At 37.3% G+C, this 23,146-nt stretch overlaps 1 protein-coding gene across 2 annotated transcripts in view; it reads right to left on the reverse strand.

The window, feature by feature from the left end:
* The window catches only part of ppp1r16b (protein phosphatase 1, regulatory subunit 16B), an 85,788-nt gene extending 62,960 nt beyond the window's left edge, over nucleotides 1-22,828 (reverse strand). The window contains exon 1 of one of the 2 annotated variants that reach the window (XM_008408446.2): nucleotides 22,717-22,828. The gene's annotated coding sequence lies outside the window, so the exon portion shown is untranslated. Of the gene's footprint in view, nucleotides 1-22,299; nucleotides 22,644-22,716 lie in introns of those variants that run through there. The other variant, XM_008408447.2, reaches the window with a different exon arrangement.
* Nucleotides 22,829-23,146: the final 318 nt, after the last annotated feature.

A 23,146-nucleotide genomic window follows, 5' to 3' on the forward strand; every position in this document is an offset into this window, starting at 1 on the left:
ATTCTCTGAAAGGGGAAATTGCTTCCTGACTCCAAAAACACCTTCAGAGTTAGAGAACAATGGAGAGAGCAACAGAGTAAAAGGTAAAAGGTCATCTTACAGCAAATTTATCAAATTATAAGAACATATCTTTTCAAAATGACTTTCAAATTGCTTCAAATGGAGCCAATATCTTTTCAGACTCTCCATTCAGTCACTTCTATCCCATTAAGAATGCATGACATCATTTTATAATGTTGTCTTACTGAACTTTCTTCTGACTGTGATAAAGAGCCATAAAGTGGAAAAGTTGACCTTTTAGTTAATACAAACTGCAGAAACATGCTGCTGCCAAACTAAAACGACTCCCCTCATGGAGGCTGTGACCCCGTCAATCAGCAGCTGCTCATGAAGAAAGCTGAGAACAGAAGGCAGCATGTGTCTGTGTTATGTTCTCAGGATGTTCTGCTGTACATCTTGTGGTTGTAAGCAGATGAGCAAATGTTACTCTGTTTGTAGTAGGTTAGGGAAGAAAAAAAAGACAGTCAAATGGATAAACATGGCATTTCTCAAGCAATAACATGGTGGATTAGCTTGACAGATTACAACTGAAACTGAGATTAGGATGACTACTACAGCGTCACGTTGGTTTCTGACTCAATGAAAGGTTTTAAAAAGATATAGTAGTATTTACCGTCATACAGTTTAAAGTTCTTGAATCCCAGATAAATGCTATATTTCTCTAGCACTGCCTCTCCCTACCTGCTATTGTGCACTGCTGGTCAGCTGGCTGAAAGAAGGGTAGTACACTTTTCACTAAGTTAAAACAGAGACAAACTGAGTTGTTTAGAAATATTTCCATAAAATCACCATCATGTGGAAACTGAAGGAGCATCATAATTAAGTGCTGTTTCATAACTTACCATAAAGCAGTCAACTGCAGGCTTGCAACTAGATTGACAATTGGTGATGGTTAACATTATCAAGGTTTTATGAAAATTCTGGTTATGAAATGGTTAGTTGATTCACTAACAGACAAGCAAACTGTAAACGTAATTATCAAAATCACTGTTATGAGCAGTAGTAGTAATAGCCATAGCAGTAATCATTTTATGTTGTATTTACAACCAAATTTGACACTTGCTCTTTTATTAAGCGAGGTCACAGATAAATTAGTCTGCAGACTGAACCCACAGAGAACCTAGCATTCATCCAGCATGTTTTTATGAGTGAAAATAGAATGAAGATATTGTAAGCAATTTTACAGTCTTAATAATGTGTTTTCTGAGGTTCATAGGGCAGAATATTCATGCCCAAGGCTGTTATTGCAAAGGCATCTACAAAGCTAAATGGTAAAAACTGTGACTAATCAAAAAAGCTCTGCAATGTTTTTATTTCTTGCATGGTGGACTGGAAATTCACATCTCAATCAAAGCGTAGCATGACCGTAAAAAAAATAAAAATACCACACATTACTCAAATTCTTACTTGTTTCCTATAATTGTTTTTAGTTCAAATATAGTTGCTTTTTTCTTTTTGTCCGAATTAAGCAAGCCTAAAATATCAGAAGTATTTTTGCCCTCTCTGGTCTACAGAGACCAGTCCACATGTTCAGATTTAAAACCAAACATGGTGAAATTATTTCCATGAGGCTGCCAAGCGCTGATATCAGCTTTGCCCCAAACCATTGTCGTTTTTAAATACCTTACTTTTTTTTGACAATTTACTGTTTTATCTTATTTTTTTAAATACTATTTAAACCTTTTATAGCCTGAATTCTACACATAAACTCTGATATCTTTGTTTATTTGACTTTTTGAGCAGCTTGAATAAACTATGATTAAACAGAAAGACTAACCAGCAAAAAGCACATGTTTTTTAATAGTCCAATATTAATAATTTCCATGATAAGAAAATTTGAAAATATCTTAAAGGATTCCATTTTGAATTTTAAAAAAACACAGAAATGGCTGTCAAGTTACTTAAGTGGTGTTCTGTAAAGTTTACACAACAAAATACAAAAAAACAACAAAATAAAATTTAAAAAAAACACACAACCAGCTGCTCTCTGCATCAATATTAATGTTAGTAACACTGTGTGACATTTATCGGTGAAGAGGCGTGTGCTGTGTCAGGACGCTCCGTGTGCAGAAACAGAAGCCTCCACTGTTGCAGACAACGGCTTTGTGTGTCCAACAGAGCATGTTTCTGTCTGTTTTATCTACATGCCTGTCTATTCATGATAGTTGTACAAACTCGTGTATGTCATTACAAAATGTAACTGCAGAGTGTCTGTATGCAGACTCGGCAAAATTACAGGAAGCAGAGACAAACCATGACGTCTTCCCATGATGCCTGTGCCCCCTGAACCTCTGGGCCCCTTGTTCCAGGTCAGCACTAATGGTTACAGGTCGTATTAGTTCATTTATTCACTACACTAATGCCACAAGCTGATTATAAATCCCACCAAGACCACTCACTGAGAGAGTTACAGCTGTCACGCAAATGATGCACACAATCCTTCACTCTACAGATATGCAACTTCCTGCTGGCTCTCTTAAAACAAACGCATGGACTTTTGTCTGGATTGTATTATGGAAGACAATTTTCCTCTCAGTCACACTAAAAATAAGAAATGCAAAATTGGATTTGTTCAAGGACTCAATGTGAAATTGAGAAGTTATATCAACTCTTTACAGCAGCTCTGGGGGAAAAAACTGAGATTATTTCATGAAGCCATTAGCATGGAAAGAGCGCTATCCAAATTAATTTTAAGAATGAGCAGGATAGACTCTCAGAAAAAAATGACATAGGTGGACCATAAATACTTTCAGAAAGCGATGTCTGCTTTCATTCATGAGCCCTAAAACACAGCAACATGCACCGAACACAACAAAAGATGCAGAAATCGAGACTGTGCAGTCATTTCTGAGGCAGATAACAATATTTTGCTAATAATCCAGCACCATACAATCACAAACCTGCAGCATTTTCATAACGGCCTGTGGAAATTGAGAATTTGCAATCAACACAAAAGGCCTAACCTTTTACCGGGAAGTAATCCATATTAATCGAAAGAATAATGCAGTCTGCAGACTGGGCCTTTGCAGAATTTAAGTATTCATCCTCTTTGTTTATCATCTCACACCTAAAATGCAGAGACAGGAAAGCTGTAGGATCTCATGATAAAAGAGGGTGCAGTGTTATTTATTTTAAATTTTCTCTAGAGCTTTACAATATTTTTTATACAACTATGCAGTCATTTCATAACACCATGACATTTCCACACAAACTAATTTGTCCAAAGTACACAGAATATGCTTTATCGGTAGCAGTAAATTGTTATTAGTTCTGACTGAGTAATTCAGTCAACTGCCTGATGATTTATTTTTTTAATAAGTTGAACTATGCAGACATAAAACATAATTTGGTCTGCTTGTATTGAAACTTATTCAGTTATTCTTACCCATAAACGTTTTAAAATGTCACAGAAAAACAAAGGTCAATGCGTTTAATAGATATTTCTGTTGAACTAACATAAAGGACAGGATCACTGTTAAGTGGAAAGAAAATGATAAATGGTTTTCAAAATCCCTCTTCCAATAAAGAAATAAAATAAAAGGTGCGTGGTGCATATGTATGTATTCTATTCCACTAATTTGGTTTGCAGCAAAGGCCTCTGCCTGAGGTTTAAGTCATTGGTAGAATGTAATTCTTTGGGGTATGTCTTTAGTGAATTTAGAGACTAAATTTTGTTGCTATTCTTCTAGGAAAATTGCATTGGGTGGAATTGTGAACACAATTTATTTTAGTCTTTCAACAGATTCTTAATTGGTTCTGGGTCTGGACTTTGACTGGGCCATTTTAACTTTCTCCACCACAGTCTCTAGTATTTTACATCCTCTAACATGCTTTCATTTAGTTCCATCCATGCTCCCCTTAAAATCATCATGATGTCATCAATACCATAAATGAGTGTCTAGATCATTTTGGTTTTATATTGCCAACATTTTTTTTTTCCATGTACAGATCCTCCCAACTGTTCTGTTAATCTCTGCAACTCATCTGCTTCTCTAATTAATGCTAACTTTCCTTGGTCTTTATATGTAGGTGGAAAGAAGCGTTCATTCGTTTGCAGTTTTTCCACACTTTTATATGGAGATCAAATTTCACACAGGTAGACTCTGTTTTCTACTAGGTGATTTCTGAAGGCAATTAGTTGCATTTGATTACAAGGGGCTCAATGCATAACACTTGTTTCACATTTTCAATGTATCACATAAGGTATTACATTTCTTCCAATTCGCAATTATGCACGCCTTTTTTTGAATCTATCGCAAAAAAAGTTCCTGATGTAATGTATTGAAGAATGACTGTAAAGTTGTAAAATGTTATGAAGTTAAAATGCGGTGTCACATGAAGTTTTGGATATTAAATAAAGAACTCTGAAGAGCATGCTCTTTCCTCAACAAAATCATAAAAACAAAGCAGCTTGATTAAAAGCTGCCGCAGGTTGACTTATTATGACCTTCTCATAATGTTCCATTTAAGCTGGTAAGTACATTGTTAAAATAATTGACAATAAGTGTAACTTTTTGTTATTAAAGTGTGACACCATCCTTTAAACTTTCGTGACCTTATCTTTTTAATAACTTAAGTTTCACCCTGCTGCCTCATTATCACATATTCAATTATCTTGAATCTTCCAGCTGGTGCTGAAAAAGCTTGCACAAATATCTGGAGACGCAACGCGTGGTCATTAGAACAGGAAGGACTTGGTTCTAGCTGTTAAGACTCAGATTTTGACCTTTCTGACCGCTGCGTTCATTAGCCGAAACACGACCCCCAGACGTGTCAAGCTGAGGCCTCTGAAGTCAAGCTGACACAAAGCAAGTCTGTGTTCAGAGCAAGACAGCTGCACAAAAATCACACCTTCAGCACAAAGGTAGGTACCATTTCTGCATCACTGGTCCTGTGTTTGTGGTTTACAAAACAGTATCACAGAGTGGGTTTGTCATTAGTCAATATGTATTCCATGTACAACATACACAAAATCCTTTCCCAAGCAACAGCAGAAAAAGATTTTTCCTCTTTCACAAAAACAAAATTCCGATTAAAAACATCTCAACCAGCCGCAAAGGAGAGAATAGGGACAATGTAGCTGCTGTGTGAAAACATGGCAGAAAAACTAAGCAGAGCTCATTCAGCCACAAACCCCTACAGAAAATGCTCAAACAAGCGATGCTGCATTGCACTGCATCCCCCTAATAAGTCGGCTGCATGAAGCTGGTGGTTAAACGTCAAAAGGTCTCTTTAGATTTCAGTCTGTATGATTGGTTTGGATGAATGACTGAACTCACAAATATCAGAAAACTGATTCCCCCTTAATCTTAAATCCATCAGAGTCAAAAAAAGACTAATAATCTGAACAGCTCAAAATCTGAACTACCTCAGCATCTAAAGAACGGTGGTCACACGTTATGATGCAACCACCTCCATGTTTTAGTGTTGGTTTCAGAAAAACATACTGTATCTTTTGCCGTTGTGGCCAAAAGTTGAAGTTTGATTTCATCTGTGTAATTAGAATGTGATGGTAGTCATAGTAACCGTTTCAAAATCTTTGTCTTAGTATATGCATGATGTTTTAGGTACTGCCTAAAGTTGGATGAGTTGATGCATCTGATTTTGCTTTTTTGTTTTCTTCAAAAAAATTGTTTGATACTTTAAAAAAAATTGAATAAAGTGCTGCTATTGGTAGCAGAAGTTAAGAACCGTGTAAATTCACAACACAGTGGGCAAAAGTGAGAGCTGATTAGTTACAGGTTTCTGTGTGGAGGTTCTATTATGACTTGAACAAACAAAAATGCCTGGCCAAGGCCAGAGATCACCACAGTGAAATGTATTATGTTTTTCTTCAGGTGAACAAAGAGGAGAGGTGCAGAATATATACATAGGACGTCCAAGACAGGTTAAAAACAGACAAACAGCAGAACCGTCAGTGCAAGAGTCCATCACCTTCAGGGTGACTTCTCAGGAGTCTAATCACACACTGACTCCCTGTGGCGCAGAGTCCTGGTTTTAAAGCCACAGGCTCCGCCCACAGGAAGACCAAGCAAGCAGAAAATACTAAACAGTTACTTCTAACTCAAGTAAACTCTTAAAGTATACAAAGTAATAATAATAATGCTGAGAAAAAAATTAATATAAATAAATAAACCTGTGATCAGAAATACAATACTCAATTTAAAGTAAGTTTGTGGTTGTGCATATGTTTGTGTGTGCAAACGCTTTGCATTAAGCCTAATTTTAGTCTCGTTTTTGACATTATTGTCATGTTTAAAATATGACAGAAATTACATTTTTGTCTTAAACACACAAAATAAAAAATTTTATCAGCACAATTTGAATTGTTGTGCCTTCCCTGATACCGATCGCAATCCTGCGAAATGTAAAAACACATCAAAATATCAAAAGTACTGCTGGAGCTGCCAAGCCTCCTTTTGTTCATCCTTTCTTTCATACTAAGCTTTAACTTCTTTATCCCTCTCTCTGTAAGCGTCCTCTAAGAGGACGTTTTTATTCTGTCTGGATTACTTGTCCTACTTGGCGCTGGGCGTCCTGGTGGGGCGAGAATTTATTTCCTCTGGTGGAGTCTTGATTTAAAGCGCTCAGGTCAACTTGATTCTGGGTCATTGTCTCCCTTGTTGTAGCGATTCAGGGCGTAGGCTGCCTGCACGCTGCATAATCGAGAAAAGCAAGGTGCTCTGTCACCAACGGGATACCTTTACTGACCAGCTGCCAAGGAGAGTTAAAGCGATCAAATGATTGCGCTTTAAAGCCCATAAGTATTTCAGCTTTAAAAATATGAAGGAAGAAGCTCAACTCTGTCATATTAACTTAAAAGTACACAAGCTGACATAAGCTGTTTACCACATGCTTGAAGTTACTGAGGCTGTAATCTCGAATGTGTCGTTCTCTACCAGGACTCATCCGACAAGGCCTACATAAGTGAGCAGATCCAAACTTACGCTAATGCAGAGTGGATTTCTCCATGTTTGCAAACACAAACAGCATAAATCCTCACTTTGTGAACTCAAGTTTGAGGTCAAGTCTTTACTATCACTGCTGTTGTTGGATAAAGTGCTTTGCTGCCCGAGTTTGGTATTTAAAACACATCATCAGTCTTTGAAATTGTTCTACATGTCTTTTAAATTAGTGCTTTTAAGGTGGCAGTATAATGGATTTTCCAGTCACACAGTGCCATTTTATAGAACAATCAAGTAGTTATGTTGCTTTCCGCCGTTATAAAAATGCTGTCATGGTCAAACATAACTTTGAAATTTGACTTTGGCTTGACGGCTTGAAATTGGGCCTCTGTTTCTATAAGAAGCTCCTGCTCTTTCTTTGCCATCAGCATGTCGTCGCAACGTTTCTCTATTAAGCCTTATACAACCGTTTTTATGATCATTGGAATGAGAAGTAGTTAGTATGATGAGCTCTGTACATTTGCAGGTGTTTGCTAGTTTCTAATTGTTTTGGATAGCAGAACTGCAAATAAAAGTCGCAAAAGTTCTTAAATATGTCCTTTAAATGTGAAAAAATATAAATTGATATGCAACATCATGGCAACAGTAACGCACCCTGCCGTGACTCAGTGGGACACTGTGAATTTTCTTCTCAATAGATATGCATGCTTTACGATATGGAGGCACATCACAAGCAGAACACATGCTTTAAATATATAAAAGGACTTTGTGATCCATATAATCTTCACATTTAGACAAATTTTTCCATTCAGAAACATGGCAAGATTGACAGCACCTTAAAGAATCTATCCATATTTAGTTTGGTTTGTTTGTAACTAAATATAAAAGCAACTTATATTCCATCCTGTTAATGATAAAATACCAAACAAACCAAGACTGCTCTGCATTTTGTGCCTGTGAGGGTTTAACAGCTCTCTCTTCAGGACAAGCACAGGTGTCACCAGCCATTAACTCAAACAGGCCTCCAGAAACGCTCTAAAGAGGCACTGAAATAACAGCTCAAATTATCATATGCCTCCAGTAATGGCCCATCTGCTGCATGATGGAGGAACATAAATTTTTAGGTGGCTGAATGATAAAAGCGGCCAATAAAATCTGCTAAAGTCTGAACGCCCCATAATGTCAGGCGGCTGCCACTGCAATGGGCGATGCGCAAGAAACTGCTCTCAGTCTGATGTTGGGCGTTAATAAACCATTAGAGTGCTACATTTCTGAATTCTTCCATCAAACTGATCTGATCTACCACATCCATCTAGTCAAGCTGGAAATAAGATGGCTTCAAGCAAATAAATGCATTGAAAGCATTTGGGAGAGAGTAATCTAACTGAAGTGTGTGCTTTACAACAATAAATGTAAAGTTGCAGCAATCAAAATCAACAACATAAAATGTGTTGTTTTTTTCTTTTGCAATGTAAAGCCAAATTCAAATGGCTAGTGATTGGATACATCCCCATCACGGATTCTGCTGAGTGTCAGTGAGTGTGTGAGGAAAATGTGGCAAAATCAGTAAAAACATTACATGACCCAAAACACACCAGTGGATCCACCACAGACTGGCTGATAATTCAGAAATGGAAACTGCAGGGCAGAGTCAAAGCCCAGATCTTGATCTCATTAAGCTGCTGTGGGGCGACTTGAAGCAAGTAAAACATGCAAGAAACACTTACAACATCTCACAGCTAAAGGTTTTGTGGTGGGCAAAATTCCTCTGACGGATGTCGGCACCCCAGTGAAGTTATTTCACCCAAATGGGGATAAAACAAGCTTTTAACGAATTAGGGTGTCATTAGTTTTTCCTCAAACAGATTTTTATGGTAATCTTGTTTTAAAGAGTGTAACAAGGTAATCTTTAACCCTTTCATTCATGAATTATGATCTTTTGTGTCAGGATTTTTTTCCAATTTTTTTTTTTTTTTTTTCTTAAGGCATAAAAAAATGTGTTTTTTTTTTTTTTAGGTGATCAATTGTAATTTTCTCCAAATACAAAGTTGTTATTTGAAAAATACGTCAGTAGTATTGTTCTCTAGGGGTTATCTGATGTCCCAATATATTGTTTTACCTGCAAGAGTCGTCTACAGTAGAAGGAGGGACCGGGTCGGTTGGCATGCAATTTTGTCTATCGGCCATATTGGATTTAACAAAAATAATGTCTTGCATTTGCAACTGATGGCCAGTAGTTGATAGTGTATTTTATGATGAATTAGTGTCCACTTCATTTTATTCATTTATAACATAAAAATCCCCAAGAAGCACAAGAAAATGGCTTTTACATAGCTGTCCGCTGTAGTGACCACTCTGCATGAAAGAGTTAAAATTAAAAGTCATTGGATTTTTTTTTTTCCTGGCGTATCAATTCATTTTTGAGCATTTTGTATCAAAGAACAGAATATAAATTTTTATTGTTTTTTTACGGTTTGTATGTACAAATATAGTTTATAAGAAATAATAATAAGGATAAGATTATCAGGCTAAAAGATCCTTTGAAAATCTTACCAATTACAAATATGATTTCATCGAAGTTGTCTAATTGTGTTCAATAACAGTATACATGCAACATGGTTGAATCAGGTTTTAATGGCTTAATCAATACATAGCAGGTCAATGTAGTGTTCAAATCCCACTGGTCACATAGTCGCTCAGCTTGTGTGACATTTATCGATGACCTCTGAGCTTTACAGTCTCCCATAACCTCAAACTGAATTTATGATGTTGAGATCAGATTGATGTATCACTTTTTATTTGAAATGTTTATTTTTCCCTCTGAATTCTGGTTTACATATTTGCAACATTTGCTTATCAAGTTGTAGAAATGTTGCTCCAAAGAAACATATTTCTAGCAAAAAGAAAGAAAATGATAGGAAGTTCAGTGACTTGTAGAGTCTATTCTCATACAGAACTACACACATTAGATTACCCTTTTCTTTTTGAATTATGTGTCAAACAAAACAAAGATGTGATTTAAAATGGGAAGTAATATCAGGATTAGTCTTAGGCAGAATTTAAACAAGCTCTAACAAGCTTTGATAATCCATCTGCAAATATACTTTTGAACACGGCATTATCCAGCCTTTTGAAGTCTTGTTGCAGGCAAAATCCAAACAAAAGAAATGGCCAGAAGCCACATACAGTTTGCAAACATTGCATGCAGAAGCATAAATGCATTTGAAACGTTTTTATTATCTGAGGAAATAAAAACATTTCTGTTTACCAGTGTGTGGTAGTGGAGTTGTTTAGTTTCCGCTGAAGAAATGAGAGGCGAGGATAAACTCAATGGAAAGCACCTGGTATTTCTGCTGTCAAACAGTAAAGGTAATCTTATTATGACTTTTGAATATAATTTAAATTCTGCAAACGTCCACAATTGTGGTGGAAATTCTTCATTTTGAAATGTGAAGGAAACATAATGTAGGAATATTCCTGTAAGATGACAATAAGCTAATGCAGACCATTAAACCAACAAGCAATTATTTGACCATTGACTATCATTGTTCCCTTTTCTGTACTTTGAGCAATAAATAATGAATCATCCTGAAGGAACAATATTGTTGCAATTTTGAAAGTAATGTCATTAGATTAGTGCAAACCACAACTAGGAATGCTTAATGCAACAGCTAACTGGTGCCAGTCAGCAGACCACTAATAGTCTATTTTTTTCTGCATACGTTTTAGGGCTTTTAGTGGCCAGTATTAAATTAGCCCACTGTTTTAATTCACATTCATTAACCTTTTTCCTAATGAATTGAAGAATTGTTCAGTGACAAAGGAAATATGTCAAAACTACAATGATAACTGAAAAGGCCAAGTACTACAAGAGTTTTCATAACTCATATATTTCTGAAATAAAGTGTGCTAATTGTGGTTAAAAATATTAATTTGCTTTCAAATATTCAAGGCTTATTTGAAAATATGCCTTTTCAAAAAAGCCACAAAAAGGTTTATTTCATGGCCTTCTCATGGTCATGAAATAAGCCATTACTTATTTCATGGTTTAAACAAGTCATGAAATGAAAACATATATTTTTTTTCTTCATCCGAGATAGGAATGTAATGTGCTTTCCCCCTGAAAATTTGCACTACTTTGAATATTCAAACCCAGGGGACTCAAAGAAAATATCAGGGAAAGTTTTTAAAACTTAACTTTTTAAGACTTGCAGTGAGTTCAAAACGCCGATATTCTCTCTGAAGCAACGGAAATATGATATTTAAGTCTTTTTTTTCTTTTTTTAAACATGTAGCATTTCTACCCAAGAGAACAACTACGTTTGTTGCACTGAACACAGTAAATTAATCTAAGACATGGTCTTTTTCTATCCATCTATCTATCTATCTATCCATCTATCTATCCATCTATCCATCCATAACATCCCACTTGTTCTGTGTCTCCTTGAGAGTTGCTATTATTTTTTAATTTTGTTGTGCTTTATTCATACGCAATGACATTAACAGGAATTCTGATTCTAGATGTCAACAAAAATAAACTTCAAATGCAACTATTCCCAACTATAGCTAATAACCATTCTCATAGCTCCTACACATAATGCACCCATGCTCAGTCTTAAAATAATAAAAAATACTTTCATTTTCATTTTATTCAACCTGTAATTAACCAAGTAACATTTGCAACTAAAAAACAGCAAGTTAGCACAACACAAACAAGTTAGCAAAATTACACAAAAAATTGATAAAAGGTAAGAAATAAAGTGTGAACATGGTCTGCTGACAAAAGTTAGCCTCTTTCTAAACTCTTTTGACAGCACAAGTAAATTAGCTATAAAATTCTATCTTGTCTTATTGTCTTATCACTGCCCTTTATCACTACATACTGAGTAAATTTTTAATTTTTTTTATTTCCTTCTTATAAACAAGTGTGATAACATTTGTCATTTGATCAGCTGTGTTTTCCTTTGACTTCCTTCACCAGCAACTAACAGATAAGGCCCTCTAAAATAAGCCTTTATTATTATTTGCGTAAAAAACTTTACATATGTCCAGTAATCAAATAGGAACTTTATAAACTTTCTGGATTGTACATCTTTAAGTATATTCCACAAACATATTATGAAGAACATTGAATAATTCTTTTTCATTAAATGAATCAAAATCAATAACGTCAAAACGTCTGATAAACAGCACCATGTACTTTTTTTCAGATTAATAAAATCAGGCTGAGGCCCATTCTTTGACTCATAAATGGAGATAATTATGTAACTCATCCATCTTGAGCACACATTTCTTCCATATTTATGTGTCATAATCCTTAAAGAACTGAATCAGTCAAAATCGATATAAGCCAGGAAGAGCCTGATCAGTGTGTCTGTCAGCTGTGTCTCATGCTCTATGTAAACAGCTGTGCTCAAACACAAATGACACACTGAATTAGCAGCTTAAGTCTTCAGATCTGAATCCAGCTCTCTCCATTCCTGCTTTAGAGTCCATTAGGCTAACTCTAAGGAAATATAATTTACTTCCTCTCTGCAGCCGTCATGTTTTGACAAAGATTCATGGCTTGGCGTTGACCAAAAACCAGTTAATTATTCGTCTCATGCTACTTTGGTATACGTGGGCTCCATTTGCTTATCGTCGTCTTTCTTCTTTGCTTTGCTGTGGTTCCTTCTATTCTTGTGCTACTTTTAAAAAAAAAAATGTACAGCTTTTATTTCATCTACCCCCACGTCTATTGCTTTATGTTGCATCAGTAGAACAGCATGCATGTCTGAGGGGGTTTACAAAGGAAAAGACAAAGGTTTAAAGCCTTTAAAATGACATCCAGCGCTTCCACAGTTGAACCTTTCTCAGGAAGACATCCCACTGATCTCCTGTCCCTTTAATTGGACAGTTTAACGTGTGAGCAGGAAAAAACTGGACATCAGCAGAAGAGCATGTGGCAAGGCCTGCTGCGCTGTTCCTGTCCTGGGTGGAGCCATTTGTCAATCTGCTTCAGACCAACCAGTGAGTCTTGTTTATGTTAGACGTATCTGTTTATTTTTTCAAAGGGTTTGACCACAACACGCCTTGGCCCAGAGGTTCCAAGCTCTCCCTCAGAATCAGCCAATCGAGTCACTTGAGGAAAACAAAAGGTTTCATCTCCTTCCATGTTTCCTATTTTTGCTCAGAATGGTTACTGCTCATCTTTTTGTAGCCACTGCACTACTCGACGTATTTGGAGAGCTCTCCCAACATTGAGTCATTTCACTGCCTAATGATGGTTTGAGTTCTCAGCTAAGACCCAGTCAGACTAAACAAGGCTTAAACACAGCCAGCCTGCAGTAAGTGTCACTTCTAATCCACTGCGAAACCAAGAAGACTGCACACTCATTCCTCCACCGTCCCGGTGTCTGCAGGCATGAACAGAGCAAGAGTAGGAGCTGAGCGTGCCAATTTCTCATTTCAGTTCTCAGAAAAACAAAGATGCATTTGTTACTTTCAAAGAAGCAAAGGTCGAAGCAATGCATGAGATTATACTGTGGATTTGCAGTCTGTTATTCCCATGTGAGCAGCATGATTCTCCTGAATGAGCATAGTCTGACTGAGTTCAAAGAGTTACGATCTTGATATTGTAATTCTGCTCTACTCAGTATGGATGCTTTTGCTGAAATAATATCTGATCGATTTTATAATTCCATTATCCATTGTAGAGAGAGAAGGAAGGTAGCTGTCACGAGGGGTGCTACCATGATGATGGTGTTGACAGCAGGCTATTGAACTCCTCTGGGATGAGAGATCAGATATTTGTGTATCAGATTAGGATTGGTGGAGCCTGGAAGTCAGGGTCAACGTATTTTGGCTCTTTGTGTTGCCTCGGCCCACCATTGAGCATTGTTTGCAGTGTGTGTTGTAGGAGGCTGCTGCCATCTGAGACTGCAGCAACCACAAGTAGCATGTTTGGTCTGAAACAAAAGCCCCATTTTGGATCTGAATACCAAGTGATTTCACTTGCAGAATGTTTTTTTTAGGAAATAAAACTTAATTTTCCATGGTTAACTTCTCATTTATAAAAGTCTGTCCAAAGAAAAATGATGGTGCACAGAGGAGTAAAGCCACATTAAAAAGGAGAATGCCTCAAGTGTGTTCATGTACAATCTGCATAGGTGGTAATTTTCCAACAGGAAGTGCAAAAATGACTGACGACATAAAGAATCCAGCGAAAACATTTAAGTAAAATTGCTCTCCTGCCACAAACACATTTCTAACTTTAGAAAGTTAGAAACGTTACACGCCTGAAGTTATCTGTCATTAAAAGTCAGCAAACAATTTCCAGCTTGATCTATTTGTGATGCATTTTCTGTTCCTCTAATGCAGCCAAAAAAACATTTCCTTTACTACTGAAAAATATACAAGTACTTCACACCTCCTCTAAAAACACTTAGAACTATATATTTTATTAGTTCAAACACCAAATATACATTACAATATTAGCACTACCACAGCAGGTAACACCTACAGTCTGCTCTTCAGGGTACAGCTAATCAGCACCAAGGGAAATTAATAGTGTTCATTTAGCTCTCCAACCTGCAGTTAAAAAACAAACTTTAGATATTGTCTACAAAATTAGCAATTTTCTTTAGGAATAACTTGGAGTTACGTTCCACAGAAAAAAAAAAATTGTGAATACTGACCCACAAATAGGTTCAGTGATTAAAACTGAATAAAACTAGAAACAATCAACAAAACTAGAAATCTGCAGCAGATTTCTAGTTTTGTAAAGCTTTGACCTGCTGATACCAACTTTAGCAGTTTCCTTTCCCTTTGTGAACTGCAATATAATAATCATCCTACTGTTAGAAGTTATTAGTGATGTATGAGGAGGAGAGGTGATGTTATCTGGCATGACTGTAAAAGAGTATCTATATTAAAATAAAAATTAAGGTCAGGCACAATTAGTTTAAAACACCTCGATAAGATAGCTTTATATTGTTTCTTAAGAGGGGCTACAATGTCAAGAATGGTTTCCTTTAAAGGAGTCCAATGCCGTCAATCTTGTTTAAAAATGTTGACATGCATTTTACAGAGGTCCTTTAAACAGGACAAAAATAAAGTGGACCAAATTTGTGTGGGACTAAACCAAAGTACTGAAAAAATAACCTCAGGTCTGTATTTATGGTCTGCCTGCACTTTTTTTTTCTCTTTTTTTCAGATCAAAGCAGAAACCTCCACGGATACAGGAAGAGTGTGTATAGATGTAAACACTGATACCCTATAAAACATGTTAGCTTTCAACAGGAAACGTACACACGAATGTGTTCCCAATCATAAAAATTTGAAAGGTTCCTAGACGCAAGACAAGATTTGGGAAGCAACAGCTGTCAAAGACCAGGACTCGGCAGCACAGCAGAGCTTTCATGGTTAACAGTGTGCATCTGTGAGGGGTGTGTGCAAGGGGAAAGCAAGCATTGAGCAAAGCTTAAAAACGGGGCAAAAGGTAAACACGCAGGAGCTTCTTAGCTCAAACATGGAGTATACACGGTGTACAAAGAAGCAGCATCACGAGACCACAAACCACAAAAAAACCTTACAGACACACGCGCATTGCAACAGCAGCCTTGGCACAGCCAGGCACAACTAGGCAATGGAGCATGCGGTCAGTGTTATACCAATGAGTGCATGGTGCAGACAGTGAGGCAAGACAGAGAAAAGCTGACATTAAAGGGCCCATCTCTATCAAAAAGCACACACAGAGACACACAACACACTCAGTCCTGGATGAATTTTGCCTTTGAAGCTCAACAGCTGTGTTCATCTAGATAAGAGGCAGTCTGCTCATCAGGAGAAGAGAGCCTTAATGCACACAGATTTAAATAGAAATTATACTAAAAGCAGCTTGAATACAATACTTGAGAAAGTTTTCTTCTGTATTTATCATAAATTCAATGTAGTAACACCAAGCTAAGTCAGACTGTCTGTCCTCTACACAATGTGAGGAAAAAACTTTTTCAATCCCCCCACGATCAAACACCTTCCTGAACAAAGACTGCAAGCCACAATCTCCATGAAGTCACTTCCTCTTCACTACCTCGCTTCGACGACTCCCACAGGTTGCCCACTCTCTGCAGCAGACACACATTGAGCTGTACACACAGCGCCAGGTCAGCATGAAACACTTTGATGCACTGAGGACAATGATTATGCATGAATCAAAGTTTCATTTTTGCCATAATTGGAGACCCACCAAGTTTTGCACGGATGTGAGTATGCAAAAATGGAGGTTGACATAGAGCTGATACATACTCTTGTAAGAAAAACAGTTTCATCTTAAGTATGCTGAGGTTGGGATTTTACAGATTTCCTGCACCCTAAGCTGCAACTCTTAAGTATTTCCAAGACTGCATATTTAGAAAAGAAAAAGCAACAGTAAGCAATGGGCTCATGAAGTGAACCTTTACATTATAGAATATTAGGCAGATGGTGACAAGAGACTGAATACAATTCAATCTACCCTGGACAGGGATGTGGAGCTGGAAGTCGAAGTGAACCACCAATTAGAGACAAGTGTCAGACACTTTTCTCAGCTGAGCAGCTCAGGGAGTGCAGCAGAGCATCGAAAGTCACTCGAGGCAAATTTAGGGCCTTTTTTAGAGACTCACTGTATGGGTGACTTTGCTGTGGGAAAGCTAACAGCTCTATTACTGTTATATTTGATGCTGTTTGATAGAGGCAACATTACTACCCTGTGAACCTGGATGTAAGGTGAATATCCATAGATTGCACCATCCAAGGTGCTCGGTGAACTCAAGAGAAGAGCAAGACTGAAGGTCTAGAACAAGTTCTTCACCTTTTGAGCATCAATCTGCTTGGGATCACAGATCTGCCATCATTGTTTGGTAAAAACAACAGACTTAAAATACAAGGAGGTTAGTCAAAAGTAGAAACAAAAATGCCTTTTTATATGGTTTTCAGACAAGAAGGGATTACTTGGTAAAATTAGTAATTTCTCAGATTTGGTTAAAAGACAAAACAGAAAGTGGTCAGACAGACAGCCAAGAAGCCGACAGCAGCACTGAAGAAGCTGGAAAAGTTTCTAAGTTCCGATTAAGCCATGCATGTGACAACAAACACATATTTTTTTTAAAATCAGAATTAGAGATTCTCCCAAAAGCTTTAGGGAGAATTGTGAAATGCAACTGAACTTGAACAACTCTAAAAGGTGTGTCTGCTTGTACAACACTCCATCATCATAACAATCCCAAATCCACAATGAAGCAATGACTTCCTGCCAATTTCCCACCAAAAACTCTTCAGGTGGAGGGATTTTATTTTCTCAGCAGCCCAGTGAGTCGAAGCATAAATCTAAATCAACAATGAAATAGCTTCTACAGAAGAAAATTATAGTTTGCTGAAGGCTTAGCCTGACTCTAGAAGTAAATCCAGCAGAGAATCTTTCAGGTCTGCTGACAAAGACAGTCAGCATGAAATGTTCTCCAATTTTGACAGATTAAGATGTTTTGCAATGAAAAGTTTGAAATATTACCTATTAAAGATCTGGCAAGCACAAAAACTGCTACATGAAAACACTGCAGACATACACACAGGAGGCTCTTAAAAAACTGTCCCCGAGTTAAAAACCGTACACAAATTAAAGAAATCAAACAAAAACCACTCTTTCAATAAACCATCAAAGTTAAAGACAAATTAACCATATCAGAAATTACCAAGATGTGCATTTTTTGGATCCTCTTAGACCGTAGTAACTGTCCTGAGATTTTCCTGTCTCTGTACTAACACCCCAGATTAGCAAGTCTGTGCCTCATCGCTGTCTCTAATCAGATTGCTGATCTACTATAATCTCTTTTCAATAGCGAGCAAACATATTGGTTGCAGGCCCTGCTTACAAAAGACTTATTTAGCAGCAGGAGGTCAAGGAAAAGATTTTGCATTTCCTACGAAGCAACAAACAAATGTTTGTGCACTTATTTTCACTTCTTTAGCTAGCCTGTTAAACATCCTGTCGTATTCAAAGTGTTCAAAGACAGGCCGATGTTTTTTGCTGTGTCTCCAGGGATACTTCTGTTTCAATATTTTATAAGTACAGCCAAATCACCATGTTGGAATAACTTAACATCACTACGGCTACAAAACTACAGAGAATATATTACGGAGGCAGCTTATCAGTGAAGAGGGAGCAGTGAAGGAGAGCAGTGGGGCTCCTCGGAGATCAGAGGCTGCTCACTCAGACACTCAGAGGAATCTAATTCAGTCATTACAAAATAGTTTAGAAAGACTAATGATTTACAGCTTTAAATATCACAGCAGTCTGGAGGAGAGACTCAGTCTAATAAACGGTGTTACAAAAAGATATTAAGATTCTATTTTAATGTTAAGTTTTGAAAAGTGTGAAAAATAATAGAAAGCTACTTTGAATCCATTTAGGAAAGACTGAATCAGGGTTTAAATGACTTGGAGAAAGAAAGTCACCACCAGCACTATATCAATTTCAGTTTTCTTGCACAAGCATGCATACATTTTGTGAATGTTGCCACAACCCCCAAAAACCACAGGAGGCTCTTTAAAAACTGTCCCCGAGTTAAAAACCGTATGCACTCTTACCAAATCTAAATGCCTGAGGAATTATGCTGCTCTATTTTAGCTTAAAGTCAGGGCCTGCATAGTGGTGAAAATAATTATCTGTTGATTTTTCTTTTAATACAAAAATACCTGAATAGGCATGCAAATTTATAAAAACCAAAATGATTTAACAAACATTTTCACATTATTCACAAACAATTACTTTAATAACAGATATGAATATGTTTGGAAAAATAAAGATGATTGATCTACTAAAGGTTTCCGGTGGTGTCCCACAAGGTTTTGTTCTGGCCCCGAACCTTTTTATTTTTTACATAAGTGATACATGCAGCATACCTACTGCTCTAAAAGTGTCCCTATTTGCTGAAGACATTATGTTGTTTGGGTGAAAGTATGAAACAGCTTCTGTGTGGAGCAGCAGGAGAACTGATAGTTTTAAAGAAATTGTCTGAATAAATAAAGTTTAATTATAGAAAACACAATTTCTAAGAATTAGTAATGGTTAGACAAAATTTAATTCTTATGATTAATTAATTAATACAATAAAATTTAAACCAATTTCCCAAATTTATTTACGCAGGACAAGATCTGCTTCAACATTAGCTTGCATTTCAGACATATGCAGTGTTCAAGCTAAAATAACAAATGGTTTATTTTGTTGCCTTTGCAATTAGACCGTAATATATCAAAGTCATAGGTGCACTGAAAACAGACCATACAGCAAATAAACTGAAACCCCTGAGCGTGAAAACACGAGGCACATTTCTGACAGCAGAAAAAGATTAATGCAGCCGTAAACCATAAGTCTTCGTGCATTGTGATGCGAGTCTGTGGGACATTTCAGGTATGTTTGCATGCATCAATGCCAATCATCAGTGCAACACACTCGCTCAGTAAATATGCTGGCAGACTCCACACCCCTTTCTCCAACAAGAACCAACAGCTTGTGCAGATGCTAAGAGAAATTACAGGGGGAGCAATGAGAACGGCTTAATGCATCAAAGATTTAAAAGGCCACCAAAGCCAGGAAGGCCTGCCACCTGTTTTAACTAAATCTACATCAAGGGGAACAGTAAGCTCAGGATGTTTCATGAATGCTGGAGAGTGAACAGAGAACAGAGCAAGATACAGAAGTTCACTACTTAAAAGACAATCAGAAGAACTTGCAGTACTGAAAGAATTATGTTGCAAGTTCTGAAAATGTTAACATTTTTCATTCAGCTGGAACAGGCAACCAATGATTTAAAAGGTATAAACAATTAAATAATCAGATGAATTATTTCAAACAAATTTCCTGCTTTGATTCAGTTTTCCAACCTCCAGGCACAAGGGAGTAAGCTGGATAAGGAAATTTCATTTAGCCCTAGAAATGTTGTTCTACAGCAATGTTTTCAAGATGACAGGATAATTAGAGCAACCAACTTCCCACCCACAGTTGCACAACTTCTGTTATTCAAAGACCAACTGGATTCAAGTTTGCGTGCAAGATCAAATAAACTGCAAAAGCAACCATTCCCGCTCTGCTGCAAGTATCTTTGATTTAAGGCAAATAAAAAAAACTAAAGTCTAACATTTATATGTATAATTTCTAAAAGAAAATAAAGATTTTGATCAGTGAAAACATCCACAGATTGGATGCAATGGCTAAAAAAACTGAAGAATGTCTTCCTTCCTATATTGAGATCACACAGAAAGTTCAACTTAAAAATAAAGATTTTTGAAAGAGGTCAAAATAAATGTCTAGATTAAATGCTCCCATTTTAATGGATGTCATTTAAGTAACAGAAAAAAATTACTTTGCATAGCAACACATGGAGGTAGGAACATTTTATAGGGCATTGTTCGGCTTTATGGTCAACTAAAATGTGAAATAAAAAGGGCAATGTTACAGACATTAAATCATCCATTCATTTAGCTTTAACCGCTGCTCTTAAAACTGAAATCAGTCCTATAGTGATTTTGCTGAAATGGCTGCCTGTAGTTTCTCACTGCATTTAAACCTTTTTTTATTGAGCCTATATTAAGTTTAAATAGCTCCTACAGCACTGAAGTTGGCTGTCTGAGGTTTTCATGACATAACCTGCATGTCATAACTCTGTCAGGTTGGACCGTTAAGAGGCATGCTTAGGGTTGCTGCTTCGTAGAGTGGTAAAACTACTTACCAGAGTCCTGTGGGTACACCATCACAATGTAAAAAAGAACACTTTCCGTTCTTTACACGTTGGTTTTCAACTTGTTTGTCTAATGTCTTGTTTTAAGAAACAAACTGATGCAAGTCTCTCTTTCATTTAAAGAGATGCAGCGATAAAACACAGCCAAAAAGGATCTGTCACACAAACCAGTCAGACATAGACGCTTATCCTCTGCAGAGGAAGTTAGCTCTTTGTGATGATGCACAGAGTGCCTTTTTTATTTGACGTGTAGGTAGATGCTGTTTTCTTCGGAAACATTTCTGCTGAATCAAATCAAAACGCTAAGCCCTATTATGTCCAATCATGTGTCGCAAGAGCAGAAACTTTAGACACAACTAACCATTAGAAATAAGGTAGAAAGACACTGAAGGTCACGTTGATAGATATTGACAGACTTAAACTCTTCACTCAATTTATATCAACGTTTGTAGCCGCAGCTGAAGCATCTCAGTCACCAAGATGTAGATTAGGATAGACGCAAAAGACAAGAACTATCCATCCAGATGGCCAAATGTGTTATCGGCAAAGCAGTGGTTCAATGCACAACACATGAAATATAATAGAGTACCAAAAACATGGATCAAACTAGTTGTTTGTGTCCATTGTGGTATTCCACACACTCACACTGCAATGATAGTCGTGATTCAGTAATTGCTTGGCTCTAATTATTCTGTTTTAAAAAAAAGAAAAACAGAATGCAAAACAATAAGCAAATTGTACAGCAGCTACTTAGAAAATGTAGTTTGGAATCCATCAGAAAATAAGAAGATTACAGGATTACTTCCATTTAAGCATTGAAGTAGAACTGTATAGATGATCAAATATCAATATCACAATCACAAAGGAGAGTTTGGATGTGCCATGTACACATAGTTAGCATTTTCAAAGCGCTGCATCCTTAGTTTGCATGCCTTAAATATGTTACAGCAGTTTGAAAGCTCTCTGACTTTCAAAAGCAACTATTTAAAAAAAAAACAAATCCAGATTCTAACAAACCAAGATCTTGATGTGTAGTGGCAATACAGTGATGATGGAAACAAAAGAGCAAAATGAGGGAAATGTGGGCTAAATGCAACCAATGGCATCGTCACATTAAACACCCTGCAGCCCTAAATAATCTCTCAGATTTGTATTAAACTTGAAAAAAGTATCAGATTGCAAGACGCTAGCTTATTTGTAGACAGAATATAATGAGTAAGAATTGGGACATTTTTTTTATTATTATTATTATTATTTTAGCATTTGACCAGCTGATCACCAATCAGAGGTGACCAAAGGGGGATTGCTCAATATGATTGGTGCTTCCCATACCATTTTGAACTTACAGTAGCTTTTACGGCTAGCTTTTTATTCCACATCATAAAGTTTGAAACAAAAAAATAGCATAGCTTAAAGTAGTACAAAGATAACACTAGCAATTAGATTCAACTACAAGTGTTTGTCCCGACACTGCTCCTCCGCGGAAGATTTGAAGTTTAAAACCAAACATCCAGTTGATGAGCGGCCAGCATCTTAAAAAGTGAACTATCTGCGCAGCTCCGAACATTTCAAACAGCGATTACCCGTCCCAGCAATCCAGAGCCCGGCAGCATCAGGGGAAATACTGTAGTTGTTGCAGACAGAGCCATGTGTAACAGTACAGTGGCGTAGTGGCGGCATGAAGGAGGAGATGTAAGAGCCGCTCTGCTAATCTCAGACCGGGCGGCTGAATGTAACAGGCAGCGGAAGCGGCGCTTTTCTCCGGCTTAACTACAGGTTGATAGACCGTTTGTTTACCCACGAAGGGCGACAAAGTGAGCTATCCGAAACTGTTTCCAACAAGCCGGACATGCCTCCCTCTTCCAGCACTGCCTTCCTCTAGAGAGAAAGGGGGAAGAAAAAAACCACAGCTTCTTCCCTCAGTTATAACCGGTCCGGAGCTCACCCCTTTGAAAAAAAAAAAAAAAAAACTGGCAGCATGTTTGAATTTCTGCACTCACCTCAGTCCGGGTGAAGATGTTCACATTGGACGGGCCGAAAGGACAGCGGTATCCAACAGGGTTAAACTTGTCCCGTTAGAGAAGACACGGCATTGCTGGCAAAAAAAAAAAAAAAAAAGAGAAGCTCAGAGTGTGTATGTGTGTGTGTGTGTGCGTGTCTGCAGGGTCGCTGCCTCTCCTCGTTTCAAGTCACTCCTAGGGGGCGGGGTTGAGAGGGAGGAGGAGACTGAGGAGCGGCTGCAGCTCCAGAGACGGACAGGAGCGCACCTAGAGGGGCCACACACCCCTCCGGGAGACCCAGAAAGAAAAAAACTCACTATCTTTTTTTCTAATTACTTCTATGTGCGTAGGTTTGAAAATAAAACAATAATAACTACAAAAACGCATTCATACTAGTAGGATGAAATTTTAAAAATAGTTACCGTCAGAG

Source organism: Poecilia reticulata, linkage group LG5, assembly GCF_000633615.1.
Source record: "Poecilia reticulata strain Guanapo linkage group LG5, Guppy_female_1.0+MT, whole genome shotgun sequence".
In the NCBI taxonomy this organism is placed as follows: domain Eukaryota; kingdom Metazoa; phylum Chordata; class Actinopteri; order Cyprinodontiformes; family Poeciliidae; genus Poecilia; species Poecilia reticulata.